Source organism: Cibotium barometz, chromosome 40 (assembly GCF_041138505.1).
Source record: "Cibotium barometz isolate CiBa-2024 chromosome 40, ASM4113850v1, whole genome shotgun sequence".
NCBI classification, from domain to species: Eukaryota; Viridiplantae; Streptophyta; class Polypodiopsida; order Cyatheales; family Cibotiaceae; genus Cibotium; species Cibotium barometz.
The window spans coordinates 3,600,035-3,620,609 of NC_141085.1; the positions used below are offsets into that span (position 1 = coordinate 3,600,035).

At 50.4% G+C, this 20,575-nt stretch overlaps 1 protein-coding gene across 3 annotated transcripts in view; it reads right to left on the reverse strand.

Moving 5' to 3' along the window:
• LOC147615127 (uncharacterized) overlaps window positions 1-20,575 on the reverse strand; it is a 122,641-nt gene that overhangs the window by 55,753 nt on the left and 46,313 nt on the right. The window lies entirely within an intron of this gene.

The window sequence follows — 20,575 nt, forward strand, 5'->3', positions numbered from 1 at the left end:
TCAGCCTCTCCACCTGGATCTCCTCTGGTAGACTGCAGAAAGCCTGCCAGTCTCCAAAACTACGAGCTGGGCCTGCCGCTAAAGGTCCCCAGGCTAGACGAGGCCGAGAACCCAGCATATGACCCTGCTCCGTACGAACCGCTGGGCTCCAGATGAGCGGCTGCCTGGCCCGCTCCTCAACACAAGAAGGAGGCTGCTGAGATAGCCCCGGTCTGAGCAGCTCCCAAGCTCTCAGGATACTCAAAGCAAATCTGTCCTCCCATCCTCTACTGAGGCCTGTCCTCCTCATCTCTATGAAGATCCAGCGAATCTCTGGTGCCCAAGTACCCCCTGCAGGGGGCGCCCGAGCCTGCAGTCGCTGCAAGAGGAGCTCTTTCCAAGGCTCAGCGCCTGGAAGCAACCCCCGAACAATAAGCTTCCCCAATAAGGCTCTACTCTGATCGACTGGATCTATAATGCCCAAACCGCCCTGAGCCAGCGGAAGTGAAATAACTGCCCATGCAACCTTTGCCCGAGCTGGCTGACCGTCCCGCCCAGACCACAGAAAGTTCCTGATCAGCCTCTGTACCTGGCTGATGCAAGAGCTCGAGAAAATCCAGCAAGACGTAATGTACCACATGGTCGCTAACAGCACCTGATTTGCCACCACCACCCTCCTAGCCAAGGATAGTCGAGCTGTACTCCAATACAATAGCTTCTTCCGAATGCTCAGAAGAAGCGGGGCAATCTGCTGCTCAGGTGACAAATCGAGGCCAATCTGGCATCCCAAATACCGCACTGCTGTGCCAGGAGGAATCCATCTAAAACCAGGGTCCGGGCTCCATGCCGGAGTGGGAGCACTACTGATCCAAAAGGCCACTGTCTTGCGCCAATTGATCAATGCTCCCGAGGCTGCACTAAAAACCTGGAGCGACTGCTCAGCCCGAATAAGATTGGCCTCTTGGCCATGCAAAAATAAGCCCGTGTCATCTGCAAACTCAGCATCAAGCAAATCCTCCCCCCGGACTGGGAGCTGAAGTCCTCTCAAACCAACCTCCTCTGCCGTCAAATACATACTCATAGCCTCCGCAAAGAAGAGAAAAAGGAAAGGGGCGAGAGGACACCCCTGGCGGACTGATCTGGTCAACTCAAAACTCGGCCCCCGTCCTCCTGCAATCAGCACGTGGCTGCGAGCTGTGGAATACAAAGCTGCCACCCCTCTGATCCATCCTGGCTCAAAGCCCAGGCGAAGCATAGTGCCCTCTAAGAATCCCCAATCAACTCTATCGTATGCCTTCTCAAAATCGAGAAGCATCACGACCAAGTCCTCGCCAAGAAATCTAGCTCGGGCCGTCGCCTCCCAGAAAGTAAAGATGTTGTCAAGGATACTGCGCTCCTTGACAAATCCTGTCTGAGTAGCATGAATCAACTCCCCCAGGAAGGGCTGGATCCTCAAACTCAAGGCCTTTGCTAAGACCTTGTAGACAGTATTGAGGATCGTAATAGGCCTCCAATGCCAAATGTCATCTGATACTCCCTCCCCCTTGGGGATAAGATAGATCAACCCCTCTGAAAAGCTCTGCGGCATCACCCCAGTGTCCAAAACATGCTGAAAGCCCCTGCGGAGGCCTGGCCCCAAAAGGTCCCAATAGCGCATAAAAAAGGCCGGCGTCAGTCCGTCCTCCCCTGGGCAACTATGTCGCGGCAGGACCCTCAAGGCCTCGGCAAGCTCAATCTCTGACAGAGGCGCACCTAGAACTGTACGCATATGGTCTGTGACCCTCCTCTGCACATGGGCCCACACAGTCTGTCTGCAAACATCTCGATCCTCAGTGGCTGGCTCCGCTGAAAGCAGGTCACTATAAAAAGCAGTGGCAATGGCTCTGATCTCCCCGAGCTCAGTAGCTACTGATCCATCCGGTCTACCAAGCTGGCGGACTCCTGCTCGCGCATGACGGGGTCCAGTGATCTCAAAAAACTCCCCAGTCACTCTATCACCAAGCTGCGTCCACTAAGAGGCCTGACGACGATAGTAAAACTCATGTCTCTGCTCCTCTACCTCTCTAACCTCCTGGCGTGCCTGGCTCAACTGGGACGCCACCCACTCACATGCAGGCTGCTGCTCCTGAAGGCGCTGTAGCGAAGCAAGGCTGCGTCTCAGCCGTTGCTCCCGCTCGCGAATCTCTCCCAGTCGTGTCAAAGCTGCAGCGTGCAAAAAAGAGCTAAGATCAATGAGTCCCTGGGCACACTGGCCCGCTGCATCCTGGTCAGAGCACTGACTATCATGCCAGATCCTCTCAATATCCTCAGCGAGACTGGGATCTGCAAGTACCCTCTCTGGGATCCTCAACTGCAAGCTGGGCTCCCGTGTCCCCTCCTCCAATGTCAATATAACTGGCGCATGATCTGAAAATGAGGTGCCAGCGAGAATGCCGACGGAGCCTCCTCGCTCCCCTAACCAATCGCCCACATAAAAGCGATCAATCCGTGATAGATTAGTCCCTCCCTGCCGGCGATCCGACCGAGAGAAACTAAGACTGTCCTGAGACCGGGAGAAAGCCCCATGCTGCCATGCATCAGTGATCCTCAGTGACATGCAAAACCGGTCCCAAGCTGCAAGCTCCGTGCCGTGCACTGTAACATGACTGCCTCCCACCCTATCTGCCGGGTCCTCAAGCATGTTGAAGTCTCCCCCAACACACCAATGTGCGGCCTCTGGCAATGCATCTGTAACCTGAGTCCAGAACTCTGCTCTGGCACTAGCATGATTGGGCGCATAGATGTTGAGCACACCCAATAGCTCATCATGCATCCTCAGAATGACATACTGTGCTCTACCAGGCACAATGATCCCTCGATCCACAATGGCCTGCCGCCATACATCTGCAATAACCATGCATACTCCTCCCTGTCCACCCAAAGGACCAAACCCTGCAGACCAAAAAGTGTCCCATCTACCAGGCATCACCGAACCATATCTCCGGATCCTGCTCTCACCCAAGTGGTGCTCCTGCATCATCAAAATGTCAATGCTGCCACCAACCAGGCATCTCTGAAGCTCCTGCCTCAAGCAGCCTCGATAGCGTATAAAGTGTGCTCCGCCAAGGCCCTGTACATTCCATGAGATGATCCTCATGGATGCCCTGCTGAGGTGGATGCGGTCTCAGCCGTGCGGCGGGCCTTCGCAAGCGGCTTGGATGGAGAGTAGTCCCCATCCGAACGGCTGCGAATCTGCCCACCCGGTGTAATGCAAGAATCCCGGATCAGGCGCCAGTGGCTGTGGCCCATGGCAACTGCCTCCTGCTCTGACAGAGAAACCTCATGTATACTCACATATCCAGGGTCGCGTGCCAAGTTGCCACTATGCGCACGACCAAATGCCGAATACGTGAGGTATCCACACTCCCGGGATCCAAGAAAAAATGAGCCAACTCCCAAAGTCGGCCTATCACATCTGTCACCTCCAGATCGCTCATGTGGTGAGAAAACTCAACTGCCTGAGTCTTCAAAGTGCTGAGAGCGAGCTCTAGAGTCCACTCCCGATCACAAGGTCCACATAGAGGGAACGAGAAGGCCACCGCTGAGTCTAGTGCCTCCTCCCCGCGGGCCGGAGGTATCACTACATGGACTCGAATGGGTGCTGGCTCATGGGGTCCCTCTGCTCCAAAAAGCCGTGTAAAGGTATAATCAAAGGCCCACGAGCGCTGTCTAATGCCAAGGCGACTCAGCCGACTGCGGATAGATGAAATCCGTGAGGCCCTGATCGGCATAGGTCTCCTCTGTGATGCTCGAGCGAGGTCAGTGCTCAGCGCTCTCCGGACTGCAGGTGAGCGCCAGGGAACTGCCAGGGTCTCCCGGGAAGGTGAGGCGGGCGGAGGGGGAGGAGGGGGAGGCGAAGGAGGTGGAGAGGGAGCCGCTGCCGAAACCGGAGCGGGGGCGGGAGGAGGCGAAGGTGGAAGCGAGGCGGTGGGAGGGGACGGGGGTGGGGGGGGTGAAGGAGGGGGAGCTGGCATCTCCTGGTCCTCGGTCGCTGCAGGGGTCTCCTCCTGAAGGGGAGCAAAGCTGTTCCTCACGGGAACCCAGTGAGGCTGAGACTGTGGCTGCTGCTGCAACGGTCTCTGGGCGTGCTGCTGTGGCTGTCTCCCTCGGCGGCGCCCCTGTCCAGGCTGCCACTCCGAGGTCTCTGTGGCCTGGGCAGGCGTCCCTGAGGCAGCCTGCCGAGTCGAATCTGTGGGCGGGCCATCAGAAGCCTGTTGCTGTGGTGTGGGTCGAGGTCTCCTGCGAGGGCAGGCCTTGGCCAGATGACCGACCTGCCTGCAAATGAAGCACTGGTTCGGGAGCCCCGAGAACTCCACTCTCTGATCTATCCACCCCCCCCCTATCCTAGGTAGCTGAATGACCTTAGGAAGGGAGGAGATGTCAGACACCAACACTCTGACCGAAGGTAGCCCAGCTGCTCTGGCCACCACTGAAGCTGCTGAGGGGCCCGTCTCTAGTACCGAGCCCACCAATGCTCCGAGCCTGGAGAGGAGCGGAAGATACTCTCGGCGGAGACCAGGGAAACAAACTGTAATATGGAAGAGGCGCTCTCCCTGTTCCGCCGCTGCTGGGTCAAATCCATGCTGCCAGGGTCTGAAGAAAGCCCGAGCACCCCTGATGTCCAGAGGACTCATGGCAAGGACCTTGGCAACGCTTTGGGCGGCCTCGAACTCGATCTGATAATGGCCCCGGCCCAAGAGCTGTACATCCAGGATCTTGCCCACATCTGCAAGAAGGCGGGCCTGAAGAAGATCCCTGATCTCCCCTCTACTGGGGCGAGCGCCGACTATACGGCAGATGGTGGAATGAGCCTGGAGGCGTTCCACCTCTGCGGTGAGGCTCGCTTCCTCTTCCGGCGAAAGAGAAAGCCTGATGGGGATGTCCTCGGGGGCGGGCGAGGGGGCTGCGGATGAGTCCCTCTGAGGTGAGGCGGGAGGAGTCTCCATCAGAGTCTGAAGCTCAGGCGAAGGCGAGGCGAAGGCGGAAAACCTGCAAGAAACAGGCTGCACACAAAGAGGCGGAAGACCGGATGAAAATGAAGAAAAACAAAACCCCCTGGGGGTGAAAAAAAGCACGAAAGAGGAGGGAGGGGGCGAAAAACGAAGGAGAAACCCTAAGGGGGGGGCGGCAAAAAACGTGAAAGGGAGGGGAGGCGGGGCGCTACTGAAGGGAGGCGGGTGCGAATAGGCGGAGAGGAGGGGGGCGAACAGGCGACAAAGGGGAGGGGGGGCGAACAGGCGAGGGGGGGGGGGGGGGCGAAGAGGCGAAGAGGCGGCGAGGAGGGGGGGGGACGAAATGGCGAGGAGGGGGGAGGCGCAGCAGCGAGGCAGGAGGGGGGCGCAGCGGCGAGAAGAAGGCAGGCGGGGGGTGGAGGGGCGAACAAGCGGAGAGGAGGGGGCGAACAGGCGACAAAGGGATGGGGGCGAACAGACGGGTGCGCAGAGCAGGGTGGAGGCGGGAGCTTCAGCGAGCTACGTCGGTATCGTTTTCTCAGACACTCATGGCAAACTGGTCTTTTCCATGGCTATGATATATATTATGCAGGTTTTAATACTTTTTCTTGAGTTTGTGTACTGGTCAGACGTGTATTACAGCCAGCAAGTGGCCTATAATGATCACCTGACATTGTGCAGTGTATACTCAATGGCCAAGTACATGAATTTGCATCTGTTTATGCTCCCTTAGTTTCAGCCCAAAGAACTAGGCTTTGGCTCAAACTTTTGCAGTATCCATGGCTGACAAATACATTTCTACATGGGGTCTTTAATAATTTGCCACTGCGTGATGACAATACTCGCAGTCACTCACATATAATTGCAACTGCAAGAGTATCATGGACAATTGTAATGCGTCATTTGAATGCAATGGATATCTGGAAAGAAACTTGTCAAAACAAAAAAGGTTGCACATTTCATCATAATGCCTTTATTGTAGAATGTGCCAGCTTGGACCACTGGTACATTTTAAATGCTGATCACACTGATCTAGTAACATGTCGTATGTGGGTTTATCCTATGGACTCTCGCATCATGCTCCTTTATGGATGAGTCTCTATTTATATGTTCCCATTGATGATGTTCAGCTGCTAGAAAAGAGGCTTTGCTTCATAAATAATAGTTGTCTCACTCACCCCTTGTTTCAGGATATGGTACATGATATTGCCGATGCACTTCAAGTATAAATGTATGAGGACATAGATGTTGCTTGGCATCATGCAATTCGCATGCTGTAGCTACACCAGCTAGGTGTGATCGTCCTTGGGGATTGTCTTGTGAACAATACGCATGTCAACACATTGCACAAAGCAACTGAATGATAAATCACTGCACAAGATAATCTGCAAAAGAGACAGGCAATGCACAGTACACCACTAGGGCCACGAACAGGCTGACCCCGCCCCTCCCCCTCCCCCCCCTCAATATTCAAGTATATTATTGGAGTATTTATTCGAAACAAAGTTCGAAGGGCCTGCCAAATAATCCAATGCAATGCAACTATGAAGACAAGTTACCCAAACAGAAGTGTGTTGGAGTAGTTTTTCGATGCCAAACTCATCGAATGAGTCTAAATAGCCTGGCCGCCAGCCTCATACACCTGGAGGGAAGTGAATGTGAAACTGTCGTTCCGAGACCACGCACAAACAGGCACTCTCGTACTAGAGCCTGGCTCACACCCTCACAGAGACTATGGCTCAACAAGCCTCCCTGGTACAAGTACACATACAAGTACACGTATGCAAACAGGTACTAGTACACGGTGTCAATACCAAGTACTCAAACACGTACACTTGGTGCCGGTTCACAGCACACACATCTGGTACTGTAGATGTCGGATGATATTCAGCAGGTACTTGTAGGTACAGTAGGGTTTTCAGTATGTACTTGCCGGTATAGTAGGGTTTTCAGCATGTACTTGCAAGTACAGTTACCTATACTTGCAGGTACACTTAGGGTATCAACCTGTATTTGCAGGTACAATTAGGGTTTTGGCTTGTGCTTGCAGGTACACTTAGGGTTTCAGCTTGTACTTGCATGTACAGTTAGGATTTCAGCAGGTACACAACCAGGTATAGCAAGTACACAGTCGAGTACAGTAGGTGCAATGTACGGCAACAGAGAGAAGCACATTGGAGCTGGTCTACTTGCAGCTAAATAGGTTTGGAATGATGCGCTAATTACCAAATGAGAGATAGGATGAGAAAGAGCAATTGTGTGGGGGAGGTTGGAGGAAGAGATGGGAAGGGATCCATTCACCTTGTGCCATGTGGCATAGCAAACCAACTTTTGATGGTGGGCACCTCCTTTTAGAGCCCACACACTAATGTGTGTTTACATGGTACCCAAAGATTGGGCTGCCCATACAAGGGTTCGTTGGGAACCGGGCAATGACCAATGGTAGCCGGTGCCCAATTTTAATGAATGTGAACTGCTAAGGTTATAAAGTCAGAGAGAAATAAACAAAGGTTTAAATGAATACTTACCACCTGTTCACATGCCACTAACCATGTCAGAATATAGGGCATTCGCACGGTTCGCGGGTGGGTGTCCTCTGCCCGTTAATACGGTACGTCATAGCAAGCAATCACATGAAAACAAGTCACACGAAATCAGTTTCAAGCACGTGGAGATGCATGCATATGCATTATGCAATGGATATATCTCTCATTCCTGAACATGTAAATAACAGGTCTTCCCGAGCACGAAACCGACTCAGTGAGAAGCCTAAACTGGGATACCTGACAGTGGGTTCCACGTCCTGGCCACACTACGAGTGACATAAGGCATGGCCTTCCATACCTTGGCACGAAATAGGGGAAGTTCACTTGGGCGACCAAATGGTGACACACCCTTCCCGGCTTCAAAACAGTTGACCTCTACTGAAAAGCCTCCAAATACGCCTAAAGAAGCTGTGGGTAATCTTTGAAGTAGCCTTCATCAACCCATTTAGCATCAATACTCAATACGTAAATAGTTCTTGATCTTCACAAGGTATCGCCTCAAAATCCTACCGGCAGGCTTGGTGCATCCTCTTGAAAGAGCATCTTGGGAGGTTTGTACTCTCCATTCATGGTAGAGATTGTTGGCATGGGAAAGTGTATGAAGGACGTGCTTCGCTGAAGCCTTCGCCCCTCACCCTGCTCGAGCTGCCGCCTGCTCGCACCCCCCCTCCCTGCCCTCGTGACTTAGCCTCTCCCCGCCTCCGCGCACCGCCCCTGCCCGCCTACCTCAGCCTCCTTCACGCCCCCCGCTCCCCCCCTTCCTCCGCGTCCCGCCCCCCCTACCTCCCCCCGCCCTACCCCCCCCCCCTTTTCGCCTCTGCCTTCCGCCTCTCCTTTTTTTTCCGGCCCCTCTGTCTTCCGCCCCTTCCCCTCTGTCTCCCCCCCCCCCCCTTTTGTTTTTCCGCCCTTCCCTCTCTTCCCATCCCCGCTCCATTTTTTCGTGCAGCTTGGCTCTTGCAGGATCCCCCGTTTATCGCTTCGCCTTCGATTCAGCTTCAAACTCTGATGGAGGTTCCTCCCGCCCCACCTCAGAGGGACTCTTCCGCAGCCCCCTCGCCCGCCCCTGAGGATACCCCCATCAGGCTTTCTGAGCACAGTATGTTATGCTGAGGATGCACGATGAGCACTTTGGTGTGCTCAATGTCTATGCGCCCAACCATGCTAGTGCCAGAGCAAAGTTCTGGACCCTTGTTACATATGCATTGCCCGAGGCCGCACATTGGTGTGTTGGGGGAGACTTCAACATGCTTGAGGACCCGGCCGATAGGGTGGGAGGAAGTCATGTTACAGTGCACGGCACGGAGCTTGCAGCTTGGGAGCGATTTTGTATGACACTGCGGATCACTGATGCATGGCAGCATGAGGCTTTCTCCCGTTCTCATGACAGTCTTAGTTTTTCTCGGTCGGATCACCACCAGGGAGGGACTAATCTATCACGGATTGATCGCTTCTATGTGGGCGACACGTTCGGGGAGCGTGGTGGCTCTGTTGGCATTCTCGCTGGCACCTCTTTTTCAGACCATGCGCCAGTTATTTTGACATTGGAGGAGAGGACACGGGAGACCAGCTTGCAGTTGAGGGTCCCAGAGAGGATACTTACAGATCCCAGTCTTTCTGAGGATATTGAGAGGATATGGCATGGTAGCCAGAGCTCTGATCTGGATGCAGCAGGCCAGTGTGCCCAGGGACTCATCGAGCTCAGCTCTTTTTTGCACGCTACAGCCTTGACACGGCTGGGAGAGACTCGAGAGCGGGAGCGTCGCTTGAGACGTAGCCGTGCGTCGCTCCAACATCTTCAGGAGGAGCTGCCTACATGTGAGTGGGTGGCGTCCCAGCTGACCCAGGCACGCCAGGAGGTTAGAGAGGCAGAGGAGCAGAGACATGATTTCTACTATCATCGCCAGGCCTCTCAGTGGGACGCAGCTTGGTGATAGAGTGACTGGGGAGTTTTTTGAGATCACCGGACCCCGCCATGCTCGAGCAGGAGTACGCCAGCTCAGGAGGCAGGACGGATCGTTAGCCACTGAGCCCGGGGAGATCAGAGCCATTGCCACTGAGTTCTATAAGACCTGCTTTCAGCGGAGCCAGCCACGGAGGCACGTGATGCTTGCAGACAGACTGTGTGGGCCCATGTGCAGAGGAGGGTCACAGATCGTATGCGCGCAGTTTTGGGGGAGCCCCTTTTAGAGGATGAGCTTGTTGAGGCTTTGAGGGTCCTTCCGCGTCATAGTTACCCTTGGGAGGATGGATTGACGCCTGCCTTCTTTATGCGTTATTGGGACCTTTTGGGGCCAGGCCTCCGCAAGGGCTTTCAGTATGTTTTGGACACTGGGGTGATGCCACAGAGCTTTTCAGAGGGCTTGATCTTTCTTATCCCCAAGGGGGAGGGAGTGTTAGATGATATTCGGCATTGGAGGCCTATTAAGATCCTCAATACTGTCTACAAGGTCCTAGCAAAGGCCTTGAGTTTGAGAATCCAGCCCTTCCTTGGGGAGTTGATTCATGCTACCCAGACAGGATTCGTCAAGGAGCGCAGTATCCTTGACAACATTCTCACCTTTTGGGAGGCGACGGCCCGAGCTAGATTTCTTGGTGAGGACTTGGTCGTGATGCTTCTTGATTTCGAGAAGGCATACGATAGAGTCGATTGGGGTTTCCTAGAGGGCACTATGCTTCGCTTGGGTTTTGAGCCATACTGGATTCGAGGAGTTGCGGCTCTATATTCCACAGCTCGTAGCCAGGTGTTGATGGCAAGAGGACGGGGGCCGAGTTTTGAGTTGACCAGATCAGTCCCTCAGGGATTCCCTCTCGCCCCGTTCCTTTTTCTCTTCTTTGCAGAGGCTATGAGCATGTATCTGACAGCAAAGGAGGTTGGTTTGAGAGGACTCCAGCTTCCAGTCCGTGGTGAGGACCTGCTCGATTCTGAGTTTGCTGATGACACGGGATTGTTTTTGCATGGCCAGAAGGCCAATCTTCAGAGGGCAGAGCAGTCGCTACAGGTTTTTGGTGTGGCTTCGGGAGCATTGATCAATTGGCGCAAGACAGTGGCTTTTTGGATCAGTAGAGCGCTCCTGCTCCGGCATGGAGCCCAGACCCGGGTTTTAGATGGATTCCTCCTGGCACAGCAGTACGGTATCTGGGATGCCAGATTGGACTTGATTTGTCACTTGAGCAGCAGATCGCCCCGCTTCTTCTGAGCATTCGGAAGAAGCTTTTATATTGGAGTAAAGCTCGGCTTTCTTTGGCTGGGAGGGTGGTGGTGACAAATCAGGTGCTTTTAGCGACTATGTGGTACATCACGTCTTGCTGGATCTTCTCGAGCTCTTGAATCAGCCAGGTACAGAGGCTGATCAGGAACTTTCTTTGGTCTGGGCAAGATGGTCAGCCAGCCTGGGCCAAGGTTGCTTGGGCAGTTATTACTCTTCCGCTGGCCAGGGGGCTTGGGCATTATAGATCCAGCTGATCAGAGTAGAGCCTTGTTGGGGAAGCTTATTGTTCGGGGGCTGCTTCCAGGTGTTGAGCCTTGGAAGGAGCTTCTTTTTCAACGGCTGCAGACTAGAGCTCTCCCAACGGGGGGCACTTGGGGCCCGGCTCCAGTGGAACCCTGGCCAGTACGAGTGGCATGATCCTTATGCGTCCCCCGAGGCCACAGAGATCACCTTTTTCCAGTACACTGTTCGGCTGGGGAGGCGTATTTTGACTGCGAGGAGGATGGTCTCTCCAACTGCGTCGGGGCATTGGCGGCTACAGGGACTCTCACAGGAGTTCTTGGAGGATTTTTGGACCAGTCTCTAGGCTAGCTGATAGGCACGCAGGATCTCGACTTTTCAGTGGCTGGTTGCCCACAGGGGCTCTGCAGTTGGCACCTGGCTTGTCTACAGTGGCCTTCCGTCGGCCTGCGTCCGATGCGGCCACCCATTGGAGACACAGAGACATTGCCTATGGGACTGTCCACAGGCGCAGCAGATTTGGCTAAGGATGCTGCGCATTTTGGCTCCCCTCTCTTCAGAGGGCATGTATACGTGGGGAGCCGCTGCTTGGTCGACTTCGTCAAGGCCTGCTCTGGGATACGAGACGGAGCCTCACCATATGGTTCACCTGGAGAGCCTGTTGTTTCAGGGCCTTTGAGGGGAGATTGGAGCCACCAGCAGAGACTGTTCGGAGTATCTCGCAAGAGTTGATTCACACCCTACGAGGACAGTATGACCGCATCCGGGGCGACTCAGATCGAGCGATCTTGCGGCGCCAGGCCTTCCACAGCACTTGGCGCAGTGGTATACTCTACATGCGGGTACCCCCCGCTAGCACTACAGGCCACCTGTTTGGATTTTCCCCCCTCCTATTGTATGATATAGCCTCTCAATTATTTGTACTTTTTTGCACCTAGGGAGAGTCTCCCTAGTTGCCTTGATTGGATCTCTGCTCTGCCTTCTTATGAGCAGGAGAGGGGTTTTGTAGCCCAATGGGCGTTTTTTATAACTAATGAAAGGATCTTTTCTTGAAAAAAAAAAAAAAGATTGTTGGCATGAGGTGACATTTGAGGAGTCCATCCTCTCTTCTTTATTCATGGTCTAACAGGAGAAGAGACGTAGGATGTATCTATGCACGGTTAGACAGATTTTATGTGGATGATTGGGTGCTTGACAGAGGTGGACATACTTTGATTGCTACAGGCACCTCCAAATCGGATCATTGCCCAATGGTTTTATGTATTAGAGATCCGAATTGCCATGGATCAGCACCCCATGTACGCATCCCTGATCATTTGTTTTCAGATGCAGAACTATCGCGTCGTATGCTTGATATTTGGAGATCTCATGACTTCTTACAAGCCTCTCAAAGCCTGGCCTCTGCTCTCTGTGATATTAGTGACTTTTATCACACATGTGCCCTGTCTAAGAGGCAAGAGGCCTTGGACTTAGAAAGGGCTATTAGACGTAGATTGGCTGCCTTGCAGTGCCTTGCAGAAAGAGCACGAGAAACATCCTCATGCTCAATGGTTTTCAGATTCTTTATGTACTGTTAGAGTAGAACTTCATCACTCTCTTGAGCAGCGCGCGGAGTACCGTTTCCATGCCCAGGAATCCTTTTGGACACAGATGGGTGGCAGATGTAACAAACATTTCTTTGCTTCTCACGGCCCATCTCATGCCAGAGATAGTGTCAGGCAGTTGCAGGATTCACATGGCACTCTTCACTCAGATCCTCTTATGGTTAGACAAATTGCCACCGATTTCTATTGCCAGCTTCTTAGCGCTGAGCCGCGTTCTGATCTGAGACATAGGGCACAGAGGAAGGTTTGGAATGCATTGCCACATTTGATCACCGAGGAGATGTGTGCCGCTCTGGATGCCCCTTTTTCTATGCAGGAGTTCAGTCATGCTCTTCATGCCTTACCTCATGGTAAGTGTCCAGGGGAGGATGGCCTCTCCCCTGTTTTTTTCACTACTTTTTGGGATGAGATTGGGGCTGAGATAACATCGGCTTTGCAGGAGATGTGAGACACAGGTTCTATGCCTTCTTCTCTCACTGAGGGGCTTATTTATCTTATTCCTAAGAGCAGGGATAAGACATTGATTGGCTAGTGGAGACCTATCACCTTACTTGGGACTGCCTAAGATTCTTGCTAAGGCAGTGAGCATCAGGTTGCAGCCAATTTTGCAAGATATTATTCATGATACCCAGAATGGATTCTGACATGGCACGAGCATCTTTGATAGCATTTTCTCGTTTTGGAAGGCCGTCGAATGGGCTAAAGCGAGCAATCAGCCCTTAGCCATTCTGCTCTTGGATTTTGAGAAGGCCTATGATAGAGTGGATTGGGACTTCCTTGAGGGTACTCTTAGTCATATGGGCTTCTCTCAGAGATGGATCAAGGGAGTTTCATGCATGTATCGTGATGCCCATAGTAGAGTTCTTGCTTGCGGTGATAGAGGAGAGCAGTTTCAGATTTCTCGCTCAGTACGACAGGGCTGCCCATTAGCCCCTTTATTATATATCATAGTTGCAGAGGCCATGAGCATCTTTCTCCGCTCCACTGCTGGTATTTCAGGATTGAGATTGCCTCTTCGTAGTCATGAGGAGTTGGTTGACTCTGAGTTAGCTGATGACACAGCCCTGTTTTTGGAGGCTTCACATATATGCTTATGTTCCTTCCGGGTAGCACTAGAGGAGTTCTGTTTGGCAGCAGGGGCCCTCATTAATTGGCACAAATCTGCTGGTTTTTAGGTTAGTGATTCACCGAGAGTTGATTGGGGTGCAGAGCTTGGTTTTACTTGGATCAGCAGAGGATGCACTGCTAGATATTTGGGATGCCAAGTTGGGATTGATATTTCTCCTGCACAGCAGTTTGCTCCGGTACTTATGAGTATCCGGAAGAAGCTCCTCCATTGGAGCTCCAGGAGATTAGATTTAGCCTCCAGAGCTTTGGTGGCTAATCAGGTTTTGCTTGCCTCAGCTTGGTTTATTGCCTCTTGTTGGTGCTTCTCTCGTGCGTGCATTGGCCAATTGCAGAGATTAATCTGCAATTTTCTCTGGTCGGGCTTGGATGGCACCTCAGACACTTGTGTCAGGGTAGATTGGCTCACAATTATTCAACCCAAAAGAGAGCGGGGCTTGAATATTATCGATTCGGATGTTCAGTGCAGGGCGTTGCTTTGCAAACTTGTGGTCAGAGGTTTCCTACCAGGCACTGAGCCTTGGAAGGATTTTTTCTTGTCTCAGATTTCCAGATGTACACCCAGGGTCCGGAGAGACTAGATGCCCAACACACGTTTTTTGTTCACAGAGGCTGATATTAGGGCACCATCTTCCCCTCTTATTGCAGCCATTGTCAGAGCATGGAGAAGCATGAGATATTTTTTGCGACAAAGGCTTCCTAGGTCTTTGGACAAGGCTGACCAACAACCTATTATGTGGAACGAGTTCATTAGGGATGAGGCTGGTTGGCCACTTGGTGCATCTCGTTATATGCAATGGTCAGGATGGGAGAGATGCGCATACACAGTTCTTGCTTGGAAGACCTTTAAGAGTCTTCCGAAGGATTGGAGAGTTACATCCACTCAGCATCTTAGGGGCTCTCGCATTCGTATTGATCAGATTGATGCAGCTATTCCGCATGAGTGGCTTTCTGGGACCTTTCACGGAGACTATCATCCGAGTTGGCTAGGAGTCTTTTTGAGGATAGGCATACCTCTACAGGTCATTGCTCTGCCAGGCCAGGAGGATACAGATTTCCTCATTTATTCTATCATGCCTGGTGGGAGATTGAGGAGATGTAGTTTATGGAGGAGATTATACCAAATACTAGGCTTAGTCCAGTGAGGATTGTTGGTCGCTCGAGGAAGCACTGGTTCATTGACCCTTCTCCTCAGATAGTGACTCATGGCTCTTGGTGTTTGTGGTTATATGGTGGCAGTCCTATCAAATATCTTTAGTGGGATCCAGGAGAGTGGGAGTGGATTGATGCCTTTGATCCTTTGAAAAGCCTTCCTTTTTTCAGTTTCACTGTTCGGAATGCCAGGCTTCTCCTCACTCGACAGATGCATAGGATCCCTACTCTTAGGCCTCATTGGGAGAGCTATGATATTTCTCCAGTGATACAGCGCAGATATTGGCATAGACTTTGGCACTCATACAAAAGGAGCCAGATCTGTCATTTCTTTTGGTTATTCTTACATGGTGGTCTCCCCACCAATCAGTGGAGATTAGTTTTCGGTGTAGCACCTTCTTGTCCTAGATGTGCGGCAGATTCTGAGTCCGTACAACATTGTCTATGGGGATGCAGCATTGCACAGCAGATTTGGGGTCCTGTAGCCCAACTTATGGGCAAATTGAATGGCCGAGCCATGCATGTGACTTGGGGGGCAGTTGCTTGGCTCTCCCAGTCCGGTCCGCAACTTTTTTATGAGGGCAGTGGTACAAATTCTGTTTTTTTTTCATTTGTAGAGGTATTGCCCAGCATGGTTTATTGCAGGATGTTCCTCACTCTGATTATACACCCCCTAGACAAAGGATTGACACCAGTTGAGAGATTATTGCCAGTATTACAGCATGGTAGATCTGGAGAGCTAGATGCACGGAGGCTATTGAGGGTGTCCAGATTTTTGGGTCTCAATGCATTAGTACTATATGGGGTGATATCATCCACACTCTTATGGCTACTTGGGCTAGCATTCAGGGGCCCTCTCGTTTTGCGCAGGCAAAGTGTGTGATATTTATGCGGGAATGGGACCATGGCATCTTCTTTTCCTCTAGTACCACACGTCTTACATGGCATCATGATGCTCCTCATTGGTTGAAATCACCTTACATATTGGGATGATTCTATTCTCTTCCGGCTTATAGCTGTGATTGTTCTATGTTTTTCTCATACTTAATAGAAGTCTCTTTTTGAAAAAATAAATAAATAAATAAATAAATAAATAAATAAATAAATCTTACCGGCAAGTAGCTTTCTCTCCTTGTGAAACACAATCTGCTCAAGTTGAAGAACTTCCTCTAGCTCATCAACCTCTGGTGGCTCTTCTGTGACAGGCTCTTTTGGCTCTCGCCCCACATAATTCTGCAATAGACTCACATGAAAGGCATTGTCAATCCTCCAATAATCAGGCAATGCAAGCCGGAAAGCGACCTCATTGCCTTTCCCTCATTGATCTGCTTTATCACCTTAATAGGTCCATAATACCTAGCAGAGAGCTTAGGGCATGCTCCCTCCTATCTTGGCCTCTTACGGAGTCTTGCTTTCTCAAATTTCAGCAATACCCAATCATTCTCTTTTATGTCTACCTCTCCTATGCTTGTCGGCAGCCCTCTTAGGCTTATCCTGTGAACAAGCAATGGCTGTCTACACTTGTGCAAAGGCAACATCAAGATCTCTGACATACTCATCAACTACAAAGATCTCATTCTTAGTGCATAGGATGGGTGGCAATATCACCTTGCCATAAACAATCTCAAACGGGGCCTTTCCCGTGGAGGCATGCACTAGCTTGTTGTATGCAAACTTTACTAACGATAGATACTTCTCCCAAGATGTTTTCTGATCTGCACCGTAGCTTTTGAGGAGATCCAACACAGCTGCATTCGGAGCCTCACTTTGCCCATGTGTTTGGGGGTGAAAAGCCAGTGAAAAGTCCAACTTACTGCCCATATTGTCAAACAAAGCTCTCCAAAAGAGGCTTGTAGTCCTGGGATCTCTATCTCCCACAATGGACTTTGGCATACCATGGTGTTTGAACACTTGTGCCACAAATATCTTGACCATATGCTCAACTTTAATAGTCTTCCTAAAAGGCAAGAAGTGTGTAGAAATAGAAAATGCAAAAATTTGATGAAGAGCTTGTGGCTACGAAGCTCTTCAAACACAATGGCCAAATGCTAGTGGTGTTCCTGCTCATTCTTGGAAAATACCAAGACATCATCGAAAAACACACCTATGAATTTCCGATGCTCATATAAAGTGTGATCCATCATTCTATTAAACGTGGCTGGGACATTCGTGAGACCAAACGACAGAACCAAAAACTCATATAACCCAAATGACATCCTGAATGCCATTTTGTGTAGAACCTGTTGTGCCACACACACCTGATTATACCCACTCTTAAGGTCAATGCGGCTGAAACATGCAAGCCCATCAAGTTTATCGAGGATGTCATCTATGTGCAAAACTGAAAACCGGTTCTTGATAGTAATCTTATTTAAAGCCTAGTAATCCACACGCATACAAAAGGAGCCATCCTTCTTCTGCACTACCAAGACCGGTGAGCAATATGGTGAAGAGCTTGGCTAAAGCAAACCTCAGTCAACATTTTCACGTACAAAAACCAAGTATGCAAAAACATTCTTTTTCATTGCTTTATTAATTTAAACATGAGATACAATTGGGATGGAGTTTCCCTCTCGGCCAGCATCAATAACATGCATGTGGCCCTTATGCATAAAAGTAATCCTGTTGGTTTTATACTCCTTGCCTGGCTCTATGCAGTGATGCCATGGCTTTCCCAGCAATACATTACATCCCCCAATGGTGCAACCAAGAAATTCTCATGAAACCCCTGGATGTGTATACGCAAATTTCCAAAGATAGGAATCACTTGTACTTGCTTGCCCACAAAAGCGGCCTCCGCTCAATATGGGGTCCCATGTCCCCTACATCAATGTTCAACATGGATGCCATCTTTACAGAAATAAAGTTATATGTGGCACAGTCATCAAACATAAAGAGTGTCCGCTAATCAGTTGTCCCCAAGATTTGCAAACCATCCTCCCTTTCTCTTCATTTTCTGTATTCCCTTGCACATCGAGAATGGCGTGCACATTTGTCTTTTGTTACGTCTCTTTGTCCTTACTCTTACACTTATGGCACTCATGAAACATGTGATCTTCGCTACCACATCCTTGGCATATTGCTCCCTTTGCTCAGGAGTGAAGCTAAACTTGTGCTTTTTCTAAGAGGCATCCTTGGGTTGCATCTTTTCAGCCTTCCCACCACTCTTTACATCTTTCACAAAAGGTTCAACATGTTGTCCACTCTTTTGCTAGTTATGACCAGCCCTATCTTTGCCCTTGAAAGCATGGTCTCTTTTGCCAAAACGCTACAATTTATGTTCCAATTGCTTGGTGGCAAGAGCGCCGGCTATATAGTCCTACAAGGTAGCATTGTGGTGAGTATCAAGACCAGACTTGTAGACTAGTTGAAGTCCAGACTTGAACTTCCTTTTCTTCTTGGGCTCACTCACAAACAAGAATGGCGAGACCTCCCAATAGATCTTTCAAAACATGTTTACATATGTCTGCGAGGACTCATTGTCCTTCCTCTTCCTCATGATCTTCTCTACCGCATTGGAAGGCAAGAATTGTGCATAAAATCTCTCTTTAAAGTCCTCCCATGTCTAAACAGGGCTGCTAGAGAGCTTTTCTGTGATCCACCAATGGGTAGCCAAGCCCTTTAGGAACATACTCACAAGGCGAATCTTTGATTTCTCACAGAACTCCTCATCACTGAAGGCAATGTCAAACTGGGCTATAAAAGCCATTGCCTTGCTTGCATCATAATCCCCATGTTAAGCTTCAAACTTCAAAGATTTGTCAACTACTTTAAATTCTGAGTCTCTTGGCATGGTGACCCTCATCTTCTAGCTTTCTCTTCCCCTTGTCCAATGGCGCAACAGAAGGTGCATGCACATGACCCTGGTGAGAAATATGTGGCACGGAAGCATGCGCCCCATGCAATGGTGACCTATGCAAAGGCAGCCTCCCAATACTTGCATTCGCATAAGGATCCCTGCATGAGACTCGTTCACCACGGGTATACTCAGTGGCATGAGTGGCAAGTGATACATAATCAGCTTTGGCTGTCCCAACATTATGCACAACTTTCAGCCCGTGATGGGGCTCATCTAGCCAATTCCATAGGCAAAGCATAGCAGCTAGCATGCCTATCACTTTCCCCATGGGAAGCCTGCATCACATGTACATTTATATCATGTTTGCCACTCTCTTTGCCATGTTCTCAAGACTAATCCTTAGTTTTCCTTGCACTCATCCCCGTGGATGATCATCATCCCTTGGAATTGTTACTCTGAAAGCCTTTCCTACTATGCCCCAACCGGCATCCGACTGTCTGCCATTCCTGCGAGTTATGCTATACAACCTAACCATGTTGGTGTTACTTCCATTGGGCCTTGTTCTTGTGCACTTTTCCTTGTACCTTGGACTTGTGCACCTTCATCTGGGACACTTCAGCACTTAGCATTCCTAAAACCTGCTATGATACAATGTTGCCTGGCCACCACACCACCAAAAGACCAAGACACGGGTGATGGTTTCATCCATGCACAATGCAATAAGGGTGGATGGAACCATAGGCAGCAACAATATCTCATAATCAGCCTGAAGTTTTTATACTCATGCAGTCATGCAAAAGATAGATAGAGAGAAGAGAGAGAAAAACGCAGAGTTTTCACCTAATCTACAATATATTCATATTATCAAAAGTGTATGTATCACTGTACAAATCCAGTGGCCTGAAGCACACCTAAACGGAGTCCTTACTATGAAAAGTCACCCATGTCTATGCTAGTCTTATGATTTATCCCCAAGGGGCCTCGACCTTTACATAGCATTCCTCAACTGTTGGTTGGCCAACTGTGTCCTTGTCGGCCAGTTCAGTCCTCAAATATTCAGCATTTAATGCTCTTCTTTTCACACATGTGGGGTCCACAATGTTGGCCGATGTTGGCCGACTGATGTCTAGCCCTTGCAAGTCTTGAACGACTCCTGTCCATGCTGCAAAAGCCCTAAATCTCATCCTGAATCTGGCTGCCAATCTGCATTAGGCATGTCCATGAGCAATGCACATGGCACGAGAAGGTTGTCCCACATATATTTGCTCCTCTCTATAACCTGCATGCATATGCTTGGCCATGTGAACTCGCCCCTTGACCACTTTGTGCATGGCTCTCCATAGTGTTTCACGGCTATCCACACGGAGCCCAATGCCCAAATGACCGTTTCCCCACTGAGGAGGGTAACAACCTGGCTCTGAGACCACTGTAACTACACCAGCTAGGTGTGAACTGCCTTGGGCACCGTCTCGTGAACAATACGCACGTCAACACTTGAAATGTAAAAGCCACATTGCACAAAACAACTAAATGATACATCACTACACGAGATAATCTACAAAGAAGACATGCACTGCACAATACACCACCACTAGGACCGCAAACGGGCCGACCCCCCCCCTCTTCAATACTAAAATATATTATTGGAGTATTGTACAAAGTTCCAAGGGCCTACCAGCTTGATAATCCAATGCAATACAACTATGAAGACAAGTTACCCAAACAGAAGTGTGTCGGAGTAGTTTGTCGATGCCGGACTCATCATTCTCATACACCTGGAGGGGAGTAAACGCGAAACTGTCGTTCCGAGACCCCGCACAAATAGGCGCTCTCGTAATAGAGCCTGGCTCAAACCCTCGAAGAGACTTGGCTCAAGCCTCCCTGGTACAAGTACACACCTCCTTTTAGAGCCCACACACTAATGTGTGTA